The sequence below is a fragment of the Malaclemys terrapin genome, chromosome 1 (genome assembly GCF_027887155.1).
Source record: "Malaclemys terrapin pileata isolate rMalTer1 chromosome 1, rMalTer1.hap1, whole genome shotgun sequence".
Classification (NCBI taxonomy): domain Eukaryota; kingdom Metazoa; phylum Chordata; order Testudines; family Emydidae; genus Malaclemys; species Malaclemys terrapin.
The window spans coordinates 183,893,451-183,919,117 of NC_071505.1; positions in this window are offsets into that span (position 1 = coordinate 183,893,451).

The following is a 25,667-nucleotide window of genomic DNA, read 5'->3' on the forward strand; positions in this document are numbered from 1 at the left end:
CCGAATGAGTCACAGATAATTAAAGTGGCAAATGATTAACCTGATGTGGCAATGAACCTCGCCTTGGGATGACTCTCACCCCAGCCAATCATCGAGATAAGACTCATAGACTCATAGACTTAAGGTCAGAAAGGACCATTATAATCTTCTAGTCTGACCTCCTGCACAACGCAGGCCACAGACTCTCACCCACCCACTCCTGTAACAAACCCCTGACCTATGTCTGAGCTACTACAGATGTCAAACTAACAGGCCTGTAGTTACCTGGATCACCTTTTTCCCCTTAAAAATAGAGAAGACATGAATTCCTTTCTCCCTTAACAAGGCCACCAATGCCATCAAGCATTGGATGAAAACATGAGAAACCAATGACAGGCCAAAAGGAAGTACCATATACTGATAATGGCAGCCCCCTATCCGAAATCTGAGAAATTTAATGTGACTGGGTAGCACTGGCACATGCAAGTAAATGTCTGAGTATCCAGGGCAGTGAAACAATCATTGTGATCTGGGAAAGGGAGTATCAATGCAGAAGTGTCCATATAGAATCTCACTTCCTAGTTGAATTTGTTCAGAGCCTGAAGATCCTACACAGGTCTCAGTCCTTCCTTGAACTTGGAGACCAGGAAACAGCGGGAGTATAAACCCCACCCTTGAAACTGCAGAGGAACTTCCTCTATAATCTCCAGGGCAAACAGTCCAAAATTCTCAAAGGGGCATGGAGATGGGTCCCTGAAATGGGACAAAATAGGAAAGATGGAGCAGTATTTGATCAAATATCCCAGTCCCACCATACTTAGGACCCATTTGTCCAAGGTTATCGCCTCTCAAGCACTGATGAAGTAAGATAATTGGTTCCTGAAAGGGCAGGAGAAGAAATGAGAAGATTGCTGCTGGTTGTATCAGTATCCTCAAAGAAGAAGTAGTCAAAAAGGGTTGTTTCCCCACAGCAGGTTGAGCATAAGAGGAATGGTTAGAACAGGAGCAAGATGACCTCCTTTTCTGTGCCGTCCTGGAGGTATCCTGTTGCCTCAGAGGATGAAAGGTCTGTCTGATACTGGTGAGAATATTGCTGTGGAAGGTTACATTGGTGCTTTCTGGTACCTGGATTGTACATTCCCAGGGAGTGGAGGATAGCACATGAATATTTAATTGAGTGCAGCACCTTATCAGTTTTATCTAAAAATGAAGATTGTCCATCAAAGGGTAAGTCCTCAATAAACTAAGGAAAATCCGGCACTATACTAGGGTTACATAATCAGGATGCCATTTTAATTACAACTGCAGAGGCCATAGCCCTGGAAGAAGCATCTGCAACATTGAGAGCAGACTGGAACAAGCTGACCCTCTGCTAAGAAGGTTGCCAGACAACACAAAAGAGAATTTAAACATTGCCTCCCAGTTGAGGAAGTCATATCTCAATAGAGGAGTTTACAGGTTCACTATTCTCATATGGAGCGAGGCCATAGAATTTATTTGGGGCATTTTAAATGTCTTCTGCTGTGATCTCTCTTAGTGGCTGTGACAACACGGGGATGACACTGGATGGGAATAAAAACCATTCACATCCCTATAATGGTACTTGGTATTCTTTGTCCATATATTTAACTGTTAGGGCTAGTGACACTGGGGTAAAGCCACAAGGCTTTCCCTGCCTTTAAGGGTGCATCATTAATTGGAAGGGCAATCCTTCCCATTGTTGTTGGCTGAAGGATGTCTAATAATTTGTGGATGTTCTCCTGTACCAGTTCAGCTTGTGTACTTAGAGGTGGAGGCATTCTCCTAAGTAACTCCTGGTAGAATTTAAAGTCCTCAGTGTGGAGAAGATGAACCTAGAGGCACCGAGTCATCCAGAGAATATGAGGATAGAATTGCTGGAGCCAATGGTATCTGATAGTATTGATCCTCCGGCAAAGGCTCCTCCAACAAAGGTTGTTCAAAAGGATGGCCATCATCCTGTACCTGAGCTGTAGGTTGTTTTGGGGGCTCGTCTGCCTCACTATTGTGGAGATTAATGGAAGGAGGAGGCATACATCAGGACTCTAATGGGGCTCTGGGTGATCCCACCACCCAACACAGATGTAATGAGGTTGAGTAGAGTCCGCAAAAGAGAAACTAAACAAGTAATTATTCCTCAAGAAAGGTTTTTAATGACTTACGCCTATAAGGGCAACACAGACAGAATAAGAAAAACAGAATTAAAGACCAACACTGAGTGAGGATTAATATAAATGGCAAGTTATACAGAAGACAGGCACAGCTACATGTAAAGCTATTATTGTTTACAAACTACTAGCTTTACCAGCATTGTGCCCATTCCCAGCAAGGCACAAGAACATATACAGTTATTATATATTGATTAACTATTGACTACTATTATCTTTAAACAACTTAAACAACTCTAAAACACTTTACCAAGATAACTAAGTTAACTAGCTCGAGCACAACCAGACCTCTTCACTCCGAAACCTTACCCTGCATTCTTCCAAAGATACGTTACCTTCAGTCGACCGCTTTCTGCACTGGCCAGGCACAGATAGTCGGTGAAGCGCAAGTCCCTTTGGTTCGGGAGTATGTATATGAGCCTGACAAAGAGTGATCTCTTTCAGGTCAACACACACACAAACACTTGCGTCTTTACACCTTCTTTTATACAGTATTTGCTGGCCGTGTTTTCAAGCAGGTCAACCAATCAGGTTAGGCCAAATCTTTAATGTGGTTAGCATTGTCGCTTTGACTGTATAATTTATGCTTACTTATTTTCTTGTAGTCAATTGTTTTTAATGTGGGTTAGACAAGCTGTGCCCGGGGGGTACAACTTATCTCGCTTTACAGGAGTCAGCATAATGTGTTATCTGGTTGCAGCGCATTTTGACCACAAGTCTGTTTCCTTTTGCAAAGCTTGCTTTTTAAAGTTAATTTTACAAGGCTCGCTTTGTGAAACTTCCGGAGGTTTTAGGCCTAACACTGACAATACTACTGTTCATTTCAAGCTTGACAATACTCTTGTTCAAATTATTCACAACTATAAGGGGATCATCTGTTTGACTGGGGTGGAGATCTAGATCTATGTGAGGGAGGGGCACCCCACAGGTCCCAAGGAGGACAACTGTAAGAGCAAGACTTGCAGGATTGTTGGTATAGAAAATGGCAGAGCTGCAGCTGCATCCATGGGTAATGGCCTTGATGGTCATTCTACTGACAGTTCTGTAGTCAATGGTATGGCATTGTTCAATCAGGTCCTGCTTCAGATGAAGATCCCTAGAAATCTGCCTTCTCTTTTTAAAAGAATGAGAAATGGTACATGTTATTATATCCTTCATCTAGACACAGTAAGCAGCATATGTGGGGGACTGAGACCCCACATGACAGGCAGTGTTTGAAATCTGGAAAATGCTGCATAACCTAGTGCTGAGCACCACAAAACTAACTAACTACACTAAACAGGCACTAGCTGCTGTTAACTATTCACACTAGTAAAGTCTCAGTGACAAATTGTGTCACAGAGAATAAAACCTGAGGAGAAAACCCCAGACAGGGAGCTCCAACTAAGGCCACTGGCAGTAAAAAGGCAATGAGATGGTCAGGTCAGTTTCAAGAGGGGCCACAGGGAGGTATAGGGTGTGTGCGCCATCCTGACACGTACTACCAGGGAAAAAATGTCTCCAGCTTCAGTGTCCTTGGCATGAATACACCTGAATGGAACACCTTCAGCCACTCAAAGAACCAGTGTTTGCAACATTCATTTTCATTCAAAATGTCTTTTTGATTCAATCAAATCTGTACCCTTTGTTATTCACTATTCAGAAGTGTTCATGCAAGTAGGTCTTGTTCACACAAACACTGGTGAATGGCTTTTCTCTGTGGTCCCGTTCAAGCAACATACTTAAATTCACACTTACTTTTCAGCATCTGAGTAACTGGGAAGGAAGAGAAGAAAAATGGATCTTTCAGCTCTGTAATTGAACACGATAAGCAATCCAAAAGCATTATTTGTGTAGGTTGTTTGTAGAATCTGTTCCATTTGTCAATTTGTTGCATCTGTTCCATTTATCAACTCATATGGGTTGATAAATGGAACAGATTCTACTAAATACTCACATTCTGGAAGTACTTTATGGAATAGGGGCTTATATGAAAGTTTGAATGCAAAAAAAGCAATTTCTTGGTAAATGAGAGTATTTGTTAGTGTCATAATATTTGATGTCAATCGATGGGACTACTCACATGCTAAAGAGTGCTTTGGAGGATTAAGGTCTCTGGGGCAGATCCTCAGTTAGTGTAAACTGACATAGCTCTATTGATTTAAATAATGCATTGACTGTGATTAAGCTATATCATTTAAAACCAGCTGAGGGTCTGCCCATTTATGAATTTTCATATTTGAATGAGAAGGAATTTTTAGATAAATGTGAATGTTCCTTAGTCTCTTATTTAAAATGTTCTAATTGTGAACAGTTAGAGTCACTACTCAGGACCAGTAGGAGGCATATAGCAAGGAGGTAAGAATCTTTGTAAACAGGAAATAAAGAAAGTTTGCATTCATCCTGACCACAATGTGTTGAATGAGATTGAATAAAATTGCAATAGATCACAGAACTCCCCTGTAGAAAGAGGAAAGACGGAAAAGAAAACAGACAAGCTAGTCTTCCAACCAAGCCAGAACTACCAACAGTTGCACAGAGCTAACAGCAAAACAGTCAGAGAAGAGGCCTAAAAAACACAGAGGCCCAGAGAAAAATATTATGGTGAGTCCAGGTTGCAATCAGGAGTGAAGATAGGAAAGTAAGGGGCACTGAAGCTAAAGCTAGGCACCAAAAAACAGTTTTCTTCCTTAGAGGGCCACATCAGCCAAAGGCAGCAAAGAAAAGGGTTGGGATAAATCTCTAATCTCGTAAAACAGCAGGCATGGCTCCATCTGATCCAGCCTTCTTCCAAATAATACCTCCATCAGAATTTGATTTCCAGCAACCTGAGGGATTGCCACTCTGAGTAAGCAGATTCCAGTGGTTCTATCAGGCTTCGGTATTAGATATCAATCATAGGAGAAATAAGTTAATATCCTGCCCTAGACAATGGGACCTGCAGGAGAGGACATTAGCCTTTCCAGAAGCCTCACAGCTGCTCAGATGAAACAGTTAAGTACAGTAAAAGAACTGGATTAGCATTTCCTGCCATGCTCACAATGTGATTTTTCAGTGGACATGATTTCAGTTACACAAGCAAAAGAAGGGCAAGTCAGAATTATTTCATAATACCCCTGTACAACCTAATCCAATGCTGGGGTATAGGGAGCTGAACAAAGACTTATCATAGACTGGTTTGTTGTAGGGCTGAGGGACAGCCAACCGTCAGGAAGACTCCAAAATTACCTTAACCTCACATGAGAGGAAACTAAGAACATAGTCCTCCAAAGTCAACAAATTCTTCTCAGGAATAATTTTGAGGAACTCATTGTAGAAGCCATAGACATGAGAAGAAAAATACCTCAGGAGGGTGCCCTGAAACAATATCTTCCCAGACCAGTACAAGCACAAAGAAATCCAGAGAGGACTATGCTAACAGACTAAAAAGAAAAGGAATACAACAAGTAGCATGAAGGAATGCCCATGCTGTGGCAAACTACCTCACAAAAAATAGCTTTGTCCAGCAAGGGACACCACAAGCAAGAAATGTCTAAAAAGAGGACGTGATGCAGCAGCTGTCTTTCAAGAAAAATACACAAAAGTTACTGAGATTGCATAACTTAGAGCAGGGGTCAGCAACGTTTGGCATGCGGCCAGTGGGGGCCGCAATCGGCTGAACCTGCCATGTCAGCAGGTAAATAAACTGGCCCGGCCTGCTAGGGTGCTTACCCTGGCAAGCCACATGCTGAACGTTGCCGATCCCTGCACTAAGGCATTAGAAAATGCAGGGAGAGAGCTAAACAGTTTGTTTAGTGGCCTGGGCTGAACAAATGACTACAACAGAGAATTAAGAAGTGTGGTATTTGTGATTGCATGAGGACCAATTCACCAGAACTGTTACTACCATCTGCTCTACCAGACATGCCATGGCAGAAAGTTGGAACTGCTCTTTTCTGTTTGGATAATGCAGCTTATCTTTTGATAACTGATTAATACTAAAGATTCATTGACATTGAACAAGAAGTGCAGATGGAGGAAGGATAAAAATCCATCTTTGCCCATTTCAGAATTCCAAAGCAAGTCATCGCTCACAATGGTCTTCAGTTTTCCTCTGAGACCTGTAAGTGGTTTGTAGATACCTGCGGTTTGACTCATGTCCCATCCAGCCCTGTTTCCCTTAGGTAATGGTGAAGCAGAATACATGGTAAAGACAATAAAACAACTTATTTCTAAATCCTCACCTCACCTCATCTTGTTGGCATCTCAGTCAACAACCCTACCAAATAGATTCAGTCCTCCAGAACTGTTGGTGGGAAGGAAATTGAGGTCCACTATCCCAGCCATCCCTTCCCTACTTGACCCTTGTTGGTCTGACTTTCTGAGACTACAGAAGAAGGAAGATTAATATAAAACCCATCAGAAGAGGGACTTTGACAGACATCAGAATGTTAAATCCTTGAGAGTACCAAATACAGGAGATTATGTCTGGGTGAATAATTATAAAAAAAAAAAAGAGTTCAGGCATGGCCAGAACTCATCAATCCTACATTGCTAGTATGCCAGATGGAATTCTGTCAGAACTGGTATCATCTAATTGTATAACCAGGTAGACCTCCAATAGACTGATCACTACCCAGACACAAAAGCTGTGAACAACACTCTGTCTGACCATACAGAATCACTAACCTGTACTCCAGAGCCTTTCTTTGTGAAGAGATATCCAGCTAGAGAAAGATGTCCTCTGGCATTCCTGGAGGATTACATAAAATCTTGAGAATTCAAAAGCCAAAAGGCTTAAAAGGGCAAAATAAGTTCCTAACAGAAGGTTGAAGTTTCAGCAGTCTAACCTGATCTTCATAGGGCTGTTTATTTTTTGTTTTATATTGCTATTTCATTCCAGTTATATGTTGTTCTTTGGTGAATAGTTTCTGAAAAGGGAAGAGTTATAAAACCTTTCACCAAAGGAGCATGTGGTGTTAGTTGTGAACATTTAGAGCCACTATTCAAGGTGGCCACTAAGGGCATATAACAAGGAGATAAGTGTCTGTGTATACATGAAATAAAGACTGTCTTACATTCACCCTAAATATAGTGTCTAGGGTCTCAAATCTCTACACTAATTATCTAATAAGAGAGTAGAAATACTACCAGTTAATTAAGGTGACTAATCACACACAACATATAATTTAAAGAATGACTAGTGATAACTAAAGTGAACATTTTACAAACAATCTATGAGGTATAGACTCAATTTATGCACATAACACTGCTCTACAGCCAAAATGCTTCTGAAATAAATGTAGTCAAACTTTACTAATTCTGGGTCACTGAGAATGAAAATGATGCTTAAAATTGTTGATTGGCTCTAGTTTTCAAGATATGCTATTGGGTCAGTATATACGACCCTTAACTTGGGAATGGCGGAGGATAAGTGAGTTATAAAGGGAAGGGATCTCAATTTAAACCAGAAATTACACTTGATCTTAGCCAAAAGGCCGAGTACTAAAATACATCTTTGACTGGATCTATGAATAAATCTATGACTGGGTTTGGACAGTACTTGCTTTTTAGGCAAAACAATGAATGATGCAATCTGAAGCTGGTATTGCGTCATACATGATATGAATTGCATCATGTTATTCCTAGAAGTCATGGATGATGCAATCATAATGAAGCTTACATCACTCTGCTGAACAAATTGCCCTATATCAGCTCTAGAAATCATACAGTGTCGTGCTCTCTTATTCATCAGTGTTTGATTTTGCAAAGGGACACATTTCTGTTTAGCCAAAGTGAGCAGAGATGCCTCGTACTTGTGTGAACAGTGCAGATAACTTCTGCTATGTTTGTGGTGAAGTGACTTTTGCATCACAAAAGCGCAGTATAACACTATGGTTAAGAAAGCCTATCACCTTTATTTTGGCTGCAAAATTGGAGATCAGGATAAGAGGTGGGCCCCACACATATGCTGCAACACTTGTGCAACAAATCTTCGCCAGTGGTTGAACAGGAAAAGGAAATCTATGCCTTTTGCAGTGCCAATGATTTGGAGAGAGCCAACAGATCATACCAGCAATTGTTACTTCTGCATGGTGCCTCCAGTTGGGAAAGGTGTGTCAAAGACGAAAAAGTGGACTGTGCATTATCCAAACATTCCATCAGCTATACGCCCAGTACCCCACGGAGAAGGACTGCCGGTTCCTGATGCACCAGAATCATTCTCACTTGAGTCAGACGAGGAAGAGGAAGAGGATGAAACATCTGGTCCTGAACCATCAATGGCACAGGACCCACATTTTCTCCCATCCTCCTCCTCTGAACAACACCTCGTAACACAAGGTGAACTGACTGACCTTGTCAGGGATTTGGAACTCCCCAAGAGTAAGGCAGAGCTGTTGGGCTCCAGACTACAGCAGTGGAATCTCCTGGCAGGTGATGTTAGGGTTTCCATGTTCCGTGACCGTCAAAAGGATCTTGTTCCCATTCTTCTTCATGGAAGGTGATCTTGTAGCCTGCAACAACATTGATGGTGTGATGGCAGCCCTCGTTCACGATCCAGATGAGTGGAGACTGTTCATTGATTCATCGAAGATGAGTCTTAAAGCTGTTTTCCTTCATAATGGCAATGTTTTGCCACCAATTCCAGTTGGTCATGCAGTCCATATGAAGGAAACCTATGACAACATGAAACAACTTTTGAGGTGCATAAACTATGACCAACATCAGTGGCAGCTTTGTGGCAATTTGAAGGTTGTTGCTCTCTTGCTTGGTCTGCATACGGGATACACAAAGTACTGCTGTTTTCTCTGCGAATGGGATAGTCGTGCAAGAGATTCCCACTACAACAAGAAAGATTGGTCACTCCGACAGTCATTGGAGCCTGGGAGGAAAAGTGTTCAGCATCCACCACTTGTTGAATCAAGGAAGATTTTGTTACCACCCTTACACATCAAGCTGGGTCTGATGAAGAACTTTGTCAAGGCCATTGACAAAACACAAGCAGCTTTCAAGTACCTCCGTGGAAAATTTCCAAGGTTAAGTGAAGCTAAGATAAAGGAAGGTGTCTTTCTTGGTCCTCAGATTCGTGAACTTCTTCGAGATGATGCATTTGACCATGCACTGCATGGCAAGGAAAAGACGGCATGGAAAGCCTTCCAGTTAGTGGCAATACATTTTCTTGGAAACAACAAGGCAGACAACTACAGGTTGTTGGTGGAAAACTTCCTCAAGGCATACAAAAGCCTTGGTTGCAACATGTCACTAAAGATACATTTTTTGCACTCTCATCTAGATTTTTTTCCACCGAACTGCGGAGCAGTGAGCGACGAGCATGGCAAGCGATTTCACCAGGACATTGTAACAATGGAGAAATGCTATCAGGGCAAATGGAGCCCATCAATGCTTGCAGACTATTGCTGGACAGTGACAAGAGATGCTCCATTTAATGAATACAAGAGACAAGCCAAGAAGAGCCAAGTAGACACTGAATAGGAATAAACTATGTACATAATAGTTTTTTGCCTTTTTTTTCATAATAAATTTTATTTATATAACCCTTTTGCTGATTTTTAAAGTGTTACATAAACAGGACAGGTGAAATATTATCATGTAAAGCAACCATAAACACATGAAAAGACCTAGGTTTACAATTTATGATTAAAACTATACTATCTACACAATATACATAGACATAAAATGTAAAAACTTAAATATCTTAGAAACAGTAGCCAATCACTTGATTTAATTGTCATATTTGAATTCTGCACATCAAAATACATAATAAATAGCACATTTTATCTCTGAAGCAGACGATTTCCCAAAAATTGTAGACCAGTGTAACCCATTCAAAAACAACAAGGAATCCCATGACTAAAGGCTAACAGATTTATTTGGGCATAAGCTTTCGTGGGTAAAGAAAACACTTCTTTAGATGCATGGAGTGAAAATTACAGATACAAGCATAAATATACTGGCACATGAAGAGAAGGGAGTTACTTTACAATTGGAGAACCAGTGATGACAAGGCCAACTCAGTCTGGGTGGATGTGGTCCACTCCCAATAACTGATGAGGAGGTGTCAATACCAAGAGAGGGAAAATTGCTTTTGTAGTGAGCCAGCCACTCCCAGTCCCTATTCAAGATCAAATTAATGGTGTTAAGATTGCAAATGAATTGGAGCTCTGCAGTTTCTCTTTGAAATCTGTTTTTGAAGTTTTGTTGTTGAAGGATGGCTACTTTTATATCTGTCATTGAATGTCCAGGGAGATTGAAGTGTTCTCCTACTGTCTTTTGTATGTTACCATTCCTGGTGTCTGATTTGTGTCCATTTATTCTTTTGCGGAGGGACTGTCCGGTTTGGCCAATGTACATGGCAGAGGGGCATTGCTGGCACATGATGGCATATATCACATTAGTAGAGGTGCAGGTAAATGAGCCCCTGATGGTGTGGCTGATGTGCTTGGGTCCTGTGATGGTGTTGCTGGTGTGGTATGATGGTATGGCTGGCTCACTACAAAAGCAATTTTTCCTGTCTTGGTATTGACACCTCCTCATCAGTTATTGGGAGTGGACCACATCCATCCTGACTGAATTGGCCTTGTCATCACTGGTTCTCCACTTGTAAGGTAACTCCCTTCTCTTCATGTGCCAGTATATTTATGCTTGTATCTGTAATTTTCACTCCATGTATTCGAAGAAGTGGTTTTTTACCCACGAAAGCTTATGCCCGAATAAATCTGTTAGTCTGTATCCACAAAAACAACGAGGAGTCTGGTGGCATCTTAAAGACTAACACGACTACCCTTCTGATACATAACCCATTCAAGAAGTTCTTTAAACTGAAAAATGCATTCACAGGAATTAGGTTTTGTTTGCAAATGATTTATTAAGAGAAGCTACTTTCATCATATATTTGCAATGAATAATTTAATCAGCTCTATTAACTAATAATTTCATAATACTTCAAGAGATTGTTTTTTTTTTCATTTTTTGTCATTTTAAAAACTACTTTAGATGGAATTTTCAAAAGAGCCTAAGGCCTTGTGTACAAAGGGAAGTTATTCTGGAATAAGGGAGGGTGTGAATTTAAAGTGCAATAGCTCCTCTGCAATAGTTCCAAATATGGACACTCTTATTCCAAAATAAGAGCACTCATGTGGAGAGTTATTCCAGGGGAGCTAGTGAGGACTAACTATTGCAGTCAATTTGCCTGTGTGGACAAGGCGAAAGAGAGTTAAGTGCCCCAGTACATTTCATTCAGATGCTTTTTTCGAAAATCTCCCCTTTAGTCTTGGGAGATCTCTGTACAGATAATTCTATATAGGTCTTGTATGACTGAAGCCACATCTTTTCTTTCAGTAAAATGTGTTGTAAAAGGTTCTTAGCGAAGGTATTCCTGCAGACAGGGGAAATATGTTATGATTTTCCTTTCTTTTGGTTGCCTCTTGGCTATTTTTAAAGTTTAAGCACAGAACTGGACTTTGGGACATGGATCCTGGAGCAGAAACGTAGCTCACCTTTTGCTGAGTACTCTACAACTAGTATTAATGATAAATGGAACAGATTCTACAAACTACCTCTCACTAATAATGCTTTTGGATTGCTTGTTGTGCTCACTTGCAGAGCTGAAAGATCCATTTTTCTTCTAACCCTTAAGGACACAACTGCATTAGTCTTTCTAGGTCTAATCCAATCAGTGACATTTTTCCACTTGAGGGTAAATGGTCATGTAGTGCCACTGTCTATCATTATAAGCAGTGGCTTATGAAAGTTTCAGTATGATTCAGAATTTCTATTTTCTTCCATAACCTGCTTTCCTGAGCCTTAGAAGCCCTTAAAGAGACACACATAGACAAAAAGCAGATCTTTCAGACTGGTGAGATTTTGTCTTAGTTACCATTCACTTTTATATGATTTTATCAGTAGCGGATATAGTTAAAAAACAACCACATGCACACATTGCTTCATGACAAATTTAAAAGATTATGGCAGAGATTAAGTGAGATGGTGCCACAGCTTCATTAAAAGGAATAGATTCACATAAGAAGTAGCAACTCCACTAACCACAACATCCATACTATCATGCATAATGCAAGCTCTCAATCAATCAATATACAGTGCAGTGTTTTAGACAGATTCCTGCAATGAGGACTAGTTCCACCCTTATCACTATGACTAACCATAATCAAGGAGACTCCATTCCAGATCCACGGCTACACTCTGAAATCCTACTGTGCATGGAAGAATCTAGCAAAATTTAAGGCAAACAGTCTTCAAAATACTAAAGGAAAAGGCTATCATCTTTTTTCTTTGTTAATGACATATACATGTATTTCCTCAGCAGTTCCTGTTCAATTCCAACAATACAGCTACTACAGACATGCTCTCTGTGGCTCCTGTATCAAATATTATTTGGATTGTGTATATAGATCTCCAGCCTGAAGAATTCTAGTCAGCTATAGGTATGAGGTTGTGCCTCATCTTATCCTAGGGTGCAGAAATGTCCATTGGCAACAATTTCAGAACAGAAAATGAAGTCTGCGAGTAGCCAAAAAGAGAAGCTGACATATACATTGCAATGCACAGATTATTATTATTTCTTTTAAATTAATTGATATTTTCAAATTATTTTCATTATTAATCAAGCTGTTCAAATAATAAAAACAAGACACTGATTCACAACTATTTTTGCAACTAAAACTCCTGTTTTCTTGTCATTTTTTATTAATTTATTGCCATTGTATTACTGTATTATTATTGTATCATGTTCATTGTTGTATTGCCACTGCATTATTGTATTGCCATTGTTCATTACTGTTTATTACTATTGATTTTATTAATTATTATTTGCAGTTAATTGGACATCTGCTGGATATTTATTTAAATGATTGTGAATTTCTAATGAATACACATGCTATACATTTATACCATGCAATGTTAATGATGTATCCCTATTCCTTCCATTTTGTCTCCTCCCTGCTGTTTGTTAATTCCACAAGTTCTGTCAAGTAGGGATCACACTTTCCCATTGTGCCAAGGTGTCCAGGACACTTGTGAGTGCTGAAAAAATAATTTTGGTCATATCAATAGAGCCATCATAGGTTATTTAGGCACTTCCTTGTTGTATTAATTTTCATTAACATTCAAATGATTGAGTTTTACTAACAAATGTTTGAAGAAAATACATTACATAATTGCACATATGAATAGTTATGGAAACCAAACTATATAGTTCACATTCTGGAATCTTTATCAGAATTTGTTGATTTAACCAATCACAGAATAGAAGTAAGATCACATGATTCAATCTGACCAGTCGCAGTTAAAATTTTTAATATAGTTATGAATACTTACAACAAACTATTTTGTGATCAATTCACTAAAGTTATATTATATATATATATATTCATTTATTGGGAAAAACACTATCAGCTCACAGATCTTCCACAAGCAGAAAAAGCTAAATTAATCTAATGTGTACATTAATTATTTGTTCTACTCTAGTATCTATTTTTTTGTCATGCTTCCCTTGAATAACATGGAATCACAACACAACATAGCTGTGCTTTCTACTCCAGAAATCTTATTTCAAATCTATTTGACCTTAATTTTATTCTACTAATGACAATGCTTTCACCTTCTGCCACTCTATACGTCATAGGGAAATAAAAGATAGTTAACCCCAAACTGACACTTGTAATTTCAAGTTGTTAATTTTATTCTTGGTATCTTCTATATGAGGTCAGCTCTTTAAAGGACTCATTTGAAGGATTTCTTTGGCAATGGTCAGGCTGACACAAATCCTCCTCTGTTTTCAATCAGGCTTAGGACTGACTATGTAATATTTTTATTCTTGGATGCTATCTTTAGTTAATAAACTGGACCAACTAATATTGACTGTAGTAAAGCTAGCAGGTTAAACAAAAACTGTTTATTTTTAATTAACATATATTTTAAAACATTTTGACTTATGCCTCTTACTATCTTCACATACATCTTCCTTTTAACCAGTACATATTTTCAAGGATGCTGTTGAGACAACGTGTAGTGAAGTGGCCTTGGGACTGGAAGCTGGGAACTCTAGCTGCAACTTTACCAAGGATTTGCTGCATGGCCTTATGCCATTTTCATGCCTGTGGTAAGGTTTAATTAGTTAATGTTTGTACAGCACTTTGAAATGTAAAGTGCTATATAAAGAATAAGGGCTTGTCTTCACTACCAGGCTAAGTCAACCTAAGTTACACTATTCCAGCTATGTGAATAATGTAGCTGGAATCGACGTAGCTTAGGTCAACTTACCCCTCTGTCTTCACTGCACTGCTTTGACAGTAGACACTCTCCTGTCGACTTACCTTACTCTTCTTGGAGAGCTGAGGTACAGGGGTCAACCTGTGAGCGCTCACTAGACCTGCTGAGTCAACCCCTGTTGCGTCGATTGCAGCAGCGTCGATCTCCCCCATAGTGAAGACAAGCTCTAAGTATTGCTATAAACCACACAAATGAATAGGTCTGAATTGATCAGAGGATTAAGTAAGTGGGTTTTAGACAAAGCTCTCTCAGCTATCTTCTATGGTATGTTCATAATTCTTTCCCCTCAGACAACCCCACAACCCTTCCTCATGGCAGAAAGGAGAATTCAGGCCATGGACCTGTCCTTACTCCATTTGTTTTGGTTGCTATGACCACATTCAGAGTCCTTGTGCTTCTTGAATGCAAGGATTATGATTCTCCTGGATGAGGTCACAAGGTTGGATGGGGGAGCGAAGAAAGACTCTTGGAAACCTTCCACTTCACTTGTCTCATTTGCCTCTCTTGGAGATGATACAAGAAATCACAGTCCATCTTAAACAGGAGGCATTTGTTAAAGAAAACTATGACTACAGACAAGCTTCCACACAAATAGAGTTCCAGCTTTGTCTCCCCTATCTACTATAAATCACACCCAATCTGGAACTCTGCACAGTGCTCAGAGCCATCTATTGTCTTAATAATGTACTGTAAGTAAAAATAGTATGCACAACTCAGGGCTGAGTATAATCTGTCCCTCTCCTTTAACACATAGGGTTCCAACCCCCAATAGTACAGTACTTACACTGTATTTCAACTGTCTACAAATATTTAAAATGTAAGATAGCCTTGTTATATCATGCAGAATCTTTAAGCTTCTCAAAGCAAGTTTGTATTACCAGGAACAACAATACATGTCAAAGGGTACTGGAGAAAAATGTAAGCTGTGTAAAGAAAACAGGAGTACTTGTGACACCTTAGAGACTAACACATTTATTAGAGCATAAGCTTTCGTGGGCTACAGCCCACTTCTTTGGATGCATAGAATGAAACATATATTGAGGAGATATATGTACACACACATACAGAGAGCATGAACAGGTGGGAGTTGTCTTACCAACTCTTGAGAGGCCAATTAAGTAAGAGAAAAAAACTTTTGAAGTGATAATCAAGCTAGCCAGTTTGATAAGAAGTGTGAGAATACTTACAAGGGGAGATAGATTCAATGTTTGTAAGGGCTCAGCCATTCCCAGTCCTTATTCAAGCCTAAGTTGATTGTATCTAGTTTGCATATCAATTCCAGCTCAGCAGTCTCTCATTGGAGTCTGTTTTTGAAGCTTTTCTGTTGTAAAATAGCCACCTGCAGGTCTGTCATTGAATGACCAGACAGGTTAAAGTGTTCTCCCACTGTTTTTTGAGTATTATGATTCCTGCTGTCAGATTTGTGTCCATTAATTCTTTTGCGTAGAGACTGTCCGGTTTGGCCAATGTACATGGCAGAGGTGCATTGCTGGGTCTGTTTATTAACTTTCTCTAGAAGGTGTTAAATCGCAAAAAGATCAGAGTGCTTGAGACACAACTATTATTCAAATCGAAAGCAACTGCCTACACAAACACATGGATGCTAACAGAAGCCAGGGGTCAATCCTACAGCTATCTTGTTAAAATAGAAAATTCTGAACATCTGACAGAAAAGCAGTGAGAACACTCTCCAACTCCATCCATTTTCTTTCTCTCTGGGACAGGAAGCAGCAGCCAGCAGAGAGAGACCTTTTCACAACTTTATCCTTTTAATTAAAAAATCTCCGGGGATGTAATTATGGCAGCTCAGGTGTGAACTACAATTAATGCCCCTTTCCTTCAACCCCTACTTCTAGATTTGGGTGAATCAACCTTTTCTCTTGTGTTATTATGAGAGTAAACTTATTTTGAATACCTGTGAAGATTAAGACCTGAGGCAAAATTCTGGGTCACTGGAGTCAATGACAGTTTTGTCACTGACTCCAGTGGGGCCAGGATTTCACTCTTGGATTGTGACTGCTTCAGAGTATCAGAGAAGTAATAAAAAGCTGAAGCTTCCTTGGAACCTTCTGAACATACATGAGATGGAGCTCAACTAGCATCTGTCTACTGTTGTACTGGAACATATTCAAGTTCTTACCCTGTTGAAAAGAGATCAAAGCCACTACAGGATGTATGTAAGCTACCTTGTAAAGGTTAACAGCACATGACAGCTGCAGAAAACTGACTCACCTCCCCAGAAGACTTGTGGCATCCTGGCTCTTGGGAACATAGCTGGAGAAAAATAATTCAAAGCTTTACAAAATAAGGTGGCAGACCTAGAGAATCATGTTTTGATGCATGCCTGAGGATAGTGGACTTCCTTGGATAAGTTTGAGTACCTTGCCTTGGAAAATATTGAGTCTTCAGGAGATCAAACTGTTGTTAATCTCAGACAAATAAACAGGAAATTCCAATGCCAGAGGCCCCTGCAGTGGTAGGAAACCTAGGTATATGACATAGGCCCAAATACTCCTAGCAGATGAACCATGGTCCATGCTGCAGTTAACAACAAACCCTCACCCCCATACATTTTCAGTCAACTAGACCCGGAAGAAGATTCCTTCCCAACCTCAGATGTGGCTGTCTGTTTAGCCTTGAGCACGTACGCAAGAACCACATAGTTAAACACCTAGGAAAACAGGATGTACGGTATGAGAGCATTTGTCAATCTTATCTGCTCTCCTGGCTCAAACTGAAGCCCAGCTCCATGCCCTAATAATGTATCTGGCCATTTATGAGCAAGGGGTAAACACTATTCCTGACCTCTGTAGCATGGAATTTTATGTTCTTCATTATCTTTCCTACAAATATTAACATTGTGGGATCAAAGCAGAGGATTGTTTTTTCTCCAAAGGCTAGAAGCATGTGATGCAAAAAGTGTAAGGTTTGTTTTCTTTCCATGACTTGGAAATCAGGCAACAAAAGACAGAATGTGCTAAATATTACATGCAAGATTTAACCAGGGAAAGTCCTCAAGCTTTGCTCTCACCGAGACTCAGGGCTCGTCTAGAAGGTGAGGTAATACTCACCAGAGAGATGTAAACTGTTGTGCTCTAAATGCCTATCTGCCCCATATAGGCATCACTTTAAAAGGTTAACACAGTACAGTTTCAAACAGAACTACATCAGTGTGCATGAGGTACCTTTTAGAACATGTCAACGGATCTACATTGGGCACTTGCACAATACATTAGAGCATCAGTTTGTGTCCCTCTGATGTGCATTGCCACACCATGTAGACAAGTCCTCAGAGAGATGCTAAGCTTCTCAGAAACATTCTAAAAAGCTGACCCCCAATGCATACTATAATGGCAGAAACAGTTTCCTATCTCACCAATAAAATGTGGCCCATTATTGATAGGCAGGCTTCAGACAAAATGATCTATTCCCCACAACTCTATATCTGACATTTCTTCTCCCTTCAGTAGAGTTATTTATATTTTCAACTCATTTTCATGAAGTCTTTTTAACTGTCTCTCCTTGCCTGCCTCTTGCATATTTTTGTGTCATTGATCATTATCCACTTACATGAACCACATCATGTGTTTGTGGTTCAACTCAGACCAGCAAGGGGTTATGTCACCACCTGTCCTGCAACCCTCGGTCCCTTAAATGCTAATAATCATAGAATCATAGAAGATTATGGTTAGAAGAGACCTCAGGAGGTCATCTAGCCAACCCTCTGCTCAAAGCAGGACCAACCCCAACTAAATCATCCCAGCCAGGGCTTTGTCAAGCCAGGCCTTAAAAACCTCTATGGATGGAGCTTCCACCACTTCCCTAGGTAACCCATTCCAGTGCTTCACCACCGTCCTAGTGAAATAGTTTTTCCTAATATCCACCCAAGACCTCCCCCACTGCAACTTGAGACCGTTACTCCTTGTTCTGTCATCTACCACCACTGAGAACAACCTAGCTCCATCCCCTTTGGAACCCCACCCCCCTTTTGGTAGTTGAAGGCTGCTATCAAATCCCCCCTCACTCTTCTCTTCTGCAGACTAAAGAAGCCCAGTTCCCTCAGCCTTTCCTTGTAAGTCATGTGTTCCAGCCCCCTAATCATTTTTGTTGCCCTCTGCTGTACTCTCTCCAATTTGTCCACATCCTTTCTGTATTGGCAAAAAGAACAGGAGTACTTGTGGCACCTTAGAGACTAACAAATTTATTAGAGCATAAGCTTTCGTGGACTACAGCCCACTTCTTCGGATTTCTGTATTGGGGGGCCCAAAACTGGACGCAATACTCCAGATGTTGCCTTACCAGTGCCAAATAGAGGGGAATAATCACTTCCCTCGATCTGCTGGCAATGCTTCTACTAATGCAGGCCAATAATCTGTTAGCCTTCTTGGCAACAAGGGCACACTGTTGACTCATATCCAGCTTCTCATCCACTGTAATCCCCAGGTCCTTTCCTGCAGAACTGCCACTTAGCCAGTCGGTCCCCAACCTGTAGCAGTGCATAGGATTCTTCTGTGCCACTATAATCTTCTAGTTCACACTGTAGTTTCCATCGCTCCGTTACTCTTTGCAAATTGACACCAACACATAACTCCAGTTCTGAATTTCCCTAAAACTACCTTCTTGGAGTGTTCAGCCCTCTCATGGAACATTCACAGAAGTTACATTCGCTGCTCTTTAAAGAGACAGAAACAGTAGCTTGTTCACCTGACTGGATGTGAACAAGCTGCTGTTTCTGTCTCTTTAAAGAGCATCAAACAAAGCTTCTATGAGTGTTTCAGGAGAGGGCTGGACACTCCAAGGAGGCAGTTAACAATCACTTCAGATTAATCAAAGCACTGGTTTGGTTTACATGAAAAGTAAAACAAGTTTATTTTATTAAAAAGAGATTTGAAGTGAGTTTAAGTACGAAGCATAAAGTTGGAAAGGGTTACAAACAAAAGTAAAAATATGGTTTCTAATGGCTAAGACCGAACGATATAATTTAACAAGCAACAGTCTTTGTTCAAGGTAGTTTCCTCACCAATCTTCCTTTTCTAGCAATGCCTTACTATCTTAGTCAGGATCCGCACAGAATCCAAAGTACTGGTTTTCCTTGTCTCCTCAAGTGAAGGATAACTGAGGAGTTCACTTCCTCTCTCTTTATAGTCCAGTAAACCTTTGAAATCTATTTGTCTGAAATGTTCTTTTTTTCCATGGTTTCTGGTGTACACTCCATGCTGGCTCCGTCTCTTTTCCCCAATGATTTTTTACAATGCAAATGATCTCTTCCTGCAGCCTCCAATACAAATGAATAACACATTGAATTTGGCCACACCTGGTTTGAGGTGTTGGATTCTTTTCTTTGTCTAGAGAAAACCTGTTTATCAACTGCCCCAACATGCCCAGTTTAAACACATAATTTCAGCACCTCTGTATAATCCTTTATAGGTTGATCATACATACATCCTAAAAAAATATTAATGATCAGTGAGTTATTAGTTTTTCAATGACATATTATATAACACCATTTAGATACAAATTATAATAGTGAACTAGGGTACACTAAGCTGATCAGGCTAACTGAAACTCACTGTTAGATATCAGGTAGTCCCTTGCCTTCTGGCACAGGGATGCTCTTAGGGTCATATCCTTTTTAAGAGTTCCAAATTCCTTGGCCAAAGATTTTTAAAAACTATTTTGGAAATACTAAAAGACCCATATGGTCTTTTCTGGCTGGCCCCGTGTTTGGTTAAAAAAAAAAAAAAACACAACAACTTATGAAATCAGAAGCCTCTAGGTGTGAAGGGAAGGACACGGATGCAATTTGGTGAGAAACTGAGTAGATAAATAGACCTAAACAGTGTATTGGGAAGATATCTTAGTGAAAATGCAACAGAAAAACTGGGGATGGCACCATCTTTCCATTACTAGCTGTTATGCCTCCATCACTGTTAGGCTTGGGAGGGAGAGGCAGAGATAAAGTCTATACACCAAGGAACAATTTAACAGGGTTGCAATAATAATGACATTTTGTTCCACAGGTAGTGGGAGAGGAGAGAAAAAAAGGATGAGTGCTACAGCAACAGACTGAGTTTATGAACAGAACTTATGAAAACCCCAGGAGACAATTCAGAAAGTCTGCTTAACATCAATAACTTTATAGAGAAGTGTAAGCATCCTCACTTGGAGGGTTAGTTGGAAAGTATGGCCTATTGGTCAGGGCTACAAGCCATAACTGGCAGAAGCCCGTGTCCTCCCACTCCACTGGGCTCCAACCCAAAGCCCTTTGGGGCTACCAGTGATTTGGCAACTCAGGCTGCTTGAGGCTCCCTCCCTAGGCCACTTCCTATCTTCCCCCCTCTGGGCCAGCTCAGTCCAAGGTTTTCCCCTGCTGGGGTAGTCCACACCAAGAATATAAAAAGGGATTACCAATGTCCAGGATCCATATGTGGAGGACAGGAGGATTGCTTCCATTGAAACCAATGCAACAATTCATTCAGCTAACAATTTGTTCTCCTAAAGTTTTGAAATTTTGCAAGATAATTGGCCCTGATTTGGATTTTATAATTACATATGTGGTTCAAGAAAATGTGGCAAATTTTCGAAGTGAGTTGAGTTTTACAGATAGTGGTCTGTGTAAAGCAAACATGTTCCTTGCCCCACCCCAGCACAACCACAGACTTTGCAGTCAGAGTTAAAAATATTATTTGACTTTTCAGGCTGTTCTGAAAAGGAGTCAGCAAAGGCTCCTCTGAATTAAGGGAACAAATGGTGAATTCTTTGGCAAAGTGAATTGAGAGCGTGCACACCAGTGCTGCGGGGGAAATTAGAAATGTGTGGCTCATAGAGCACTTCAAGAAGTTGTGCAGTGAGTAAAGGCATCAAATTCCCTCTCAACTTCCATGAGATCTTCAAGATAAAAGTACTTTATAAAAATCCTTGAAGCAACTTTACTTTTCCTTTTTATACTTTCTTTGGTCTGTCTGTTATTTTCCCAATAAGCTAATAGCTGTCCTTTATTTCCAGCCACTCAGTATTTACATGCAACATCATTAATAGCTTTTCAATAGAGACCAATATAACTGATTACACATATTGATTTGTATTTAGTACTTGAGCTTACCGTAAACAACTTCTATCTGATAAAAAATGACTACCAATGATAATTGCATGGAACTCTATTTTTAATTAAGCCAGAGAAAAATTGCCTCCTCCAATGAACGTTTCTTGTAACATTCAATTACAGCAATCAGTTCTCTTGTACAAAAATGTGAAAGATAACTGTAAAAGCTTAATGACAATGAAATGGTGTATCTGATATATGTTACAAACAAAAACTATGTTAAAAGAACATTAACAATTCAAAATCAAGCATTCATATGTTATTTTATGGCAGAATTGCATGTGTAATCTTAATACGGCCTGACTGTGATTTAGTATTATGCTACTGGCTTTAATTACATGATCACATACTATTTTCCCACAGGTCCTGACTCATTCAGTGCACAGCACAAAGTACTGTCTGTGGGGTGATTAAGGATTGTATAGTAAAGGTGGCTGTTGTGTATTGTCCTGTTCAGCCTCAGCTTCCGTGGGCTGGAATATGCTCAGTGCAAATGGAGTCTTCAGGGAACTTAGCTGCCAAACTCTAAGAAGTCTCTACTGAGCATATGTAAACCGAGATTTTTCAAAGGCTCAAAATTTAACCAAATTTGGGCATTTTTCCCCTATGGGCAAACGAAACATGCCCAACACAAGGGCCACCCCACCACATTTCAAGATCCTGCTCCAAAGCATGGAGCCACTACAGTTGCCCAGTGGTTATACATTTGTAAGACGGGGAAAACATTTTTTGCCTAATCTCCTTCTTGAAAACGGCCAAACCATTTTTGCTGAAACTGTCAAAAACGTTCAGTCTCAGACAGCTGTCTCAACATTGGGAATTTTAGCCTGAACGGGTAAGTAAGTTATGGACAACTGAAAACAGAGGTTTATAATAGGAAGTATTGGGCAATCGGACTCTAGGTGTCATTACCTGTGCTCCCTAACATTAGTTCTGAGTGACAATTAACTCTAGGTTAACCATACTGGCCAACATTTTCCAAAATAGATAATGGTTTTAGGTGATCAAAATAAGACATCTTAAAGGGGCCGGGTTTTCATAAAGTGCTGAGCTCCCAGCATCTGAAAAACTAGTCCCCTTTATGGTGTCACAAGCTGGTCACCCCAAGCCACTTCTGAATCTCCTGGCCACTATATAAGAAGTTAACAGTTAGAGTTTCCATCATCTTCCAGTGATTAAGAACTACATTTGTTATTTTTAGTATTTGGTGCAGTTCTTTGTTAATTTGCATCTTTCACTATTATTTTCATTACCCGTAAGTCTTTTTGGGCATGATCCTTACATTGAGCTCTGAACATTGAAGAAGTGATCCTGCTTGCATTGAAGCTAATCAGTAAGCAGTTTTAAAAGAGAATAATCTGTTGAGGTAATTAGTATTTCTGGTTGTTTTGTTTCTTAATTCAGTCTCTTCATTCTAGAGTTAAATGACAAAAGTTATTGTGGTATAAATATAATGTAATGTATTACATGAAAATAAAAGTTATTGCTATATCATTATGAGTTATAATGTTATATTTCAATGGATGTAAAGTACTATACAAGTACTATACAAAGTAAGAAAGAATATCACAATGGACTTCTATTATAGTATTTTAGATACTCCGGATGAGATTCCAATACACTTTACTCACTATAAATAGTATATTACTCTGCTTGGCATGAGCTAGAGTAACAGAATCTGGCCCAGTGAACTTAAATCATGTTAGTACATTCTCTGAATTGCCTTTTTATATGTCACAAGATAACACTGACATATCACATATTAACTCAATTCAATACATTTTCACTTCTCAGGATAACATAAAATATTATTAGAAATCAATGATATTGGCCAGATTCTGCTGCCATTACTCATGAGGAGTAATACTTTACACTGCAAGCAGCTGTACTAATTTCAGTACCAAACTTGCAGGGTATAGCACTACTCAGCATAAGTAAGGATCAAAGAATCAAGCTTCAAATTATTTTTAATCTATTTTATTTACGTTGGTCTCACTTCAGTTACCCACATAACCCTGAAATCTGAATACTTTATATTTATTATGTTTATGAGGGAGCCAGTATGAGAATGCCTAACTATTTCTGAGACTGGAATAGTATCAGACAATTAATACATACAAAGCTGCAGTATCATTCAGAGAGAATATTTCAGGGAACAGTGATCAAAGCACAGGTCTTTAGGTAGTTCATTTTACTCCTGGGAGGAACTCTGCAGCAAAAAAATTAAAAATTCTGGAAAATTCTGCATTTTGTCAAAACAACAAAATATAATCATGCCAGTTTCAATTATTTTGGTTATTTATTTCAAAATACCTGTCAACAAGTATGACTTTAACAATACAGACAACAACAAAAAATTCAGGATATGTTTTTTGATAAATAGATTCCTTACTAGTGCAAAGGCTTCAGGAAGTCAGGGGTAAGAGGAGCTGAGGGAGAAGGAAGAAATTGCTGGGAAGGAGCCTGGGAGTGAACCTGGAGGATTGTTGGGTGTGGATGGGAGAAATATGGAACAGTTTTTTTGCGGGGGATTGTGAGGAATTGTTAGGGAGTTGTGGAGCCTCCCCCAGGCAGATCCTGGCTGATCCCTAGCTTCTCCCATTCAGTCAGGCACATCTGCTTGTGTCCCCATGTGTCCCTGCACCCCTACTCAGCCACCTTCTCCCTGCCCCCATGTGTCCCTGCTCCTCCACTCAGCCAGCCCTCCCCCTATCCCCATGTGTCCCTGGTCCCCCATGTCCCCCATCCCCATGTGTCCCTGCATCTACCTCCCCTTTGTTCCCATGTGACCTTGCAGCCCTCTGCCCCCCATGTCCCTGTACCCCCACCCAGCCACACCCCTGGCCCATGAGGCCCTACACCCACCTCCCCCATCTCCATGTGTCCCTGCAAACCCAATCCCACTCAGCCCACACTCAAGTCTGCCCCCCCCCCAGTCTTTATGATCCCCCAGCAGCACCATGTGCCCTGCTCTGTCAGTCACCCCCACAAATCCCATTCCACATCACTGAAGGTAGGGCCCTGCAGGTAGAGCACTGTGAGGAATGCAACCTCTTCTCTCTCCCTATTGGCTGCTGTTATGGCCGGTGATCCGGCTCCCTCTGTTTTGGCACCACAGCAGCTCCTAGTGGGTGAAAGGCATAACTGCAGCACCTTTCCAGCAGAATGTCTTTTCTGTAGAGAAAAAAAATCTGTGGGGCACTGAATTCTGTGCTGCGCAGAGGCACAGAATTTTCCCAGGAGTAGCATATTGTTGATGTATATTGTGACATTGTTGGTCGCAGCTCAAATTGGTTTTTCTTTAGAAAACCAATTTGGTGCTGATCTATATTATTTTATTGCAAGACCTGAAACTTTTCTTGATGGAAATACAAAAATAGTGAATGAAGGGAATGCACTAGGTCTAATGTATGTTGAATATTAATAATGGATTTTCTGTAGAACATCAGGAGCTTCTTGCAAGTGGAGTAGAAATTGCTGTGGATACAAGTACTGTCAAAAATCGTGATCTGGCTGAAAGACAGCAAACAATGGCCATAGTAAATGATAATATTAACCTGTGACAAGATGTCTAATAGGAATGTAACAAGTATCAGCAGCATAATATCTTTGTAATCTGGATATGGGAGTAAGGAATTAATTAGGAAAAGTTGTAGCTAGTCATCATTTGAGGTGTTGTGAACAAATAGGAGGTTAAAAACAATCTAAAAAATGATCCCCAGGGGTAAGAAAAATGAGCAAGCAATAACAAAAGGAGAATCAACTTAGGAAAATGTAAATATAGGGTCCTATCTTCTGTATGACTCCGGGCAAGCACAGGATTCCGCTTGAGTATATGAATGTTCAGGTTAGGTGCCTAATATACTGTGGACGAAGGGGAGGAGGGATTGATATCCAATACAAGTAATATATTTGAAAAACAGTAATGTCAATGAACAGCTAGGAGAGAGAGACAGAAAATTCAATAGGAGTTTCCAGTATGATTTTGCAGCTTTAAAAAAAAGTTAGCTTTCTGCTGTATAATTACCTAAAGGCCACATGCCACACAGGATGGAGGCAATAGATTCTCCTGTATCTCTGTGCCACCTCCCTCCCTCCTCCTCCAGCTAGGCAAACACCCTTTCCACACAGCC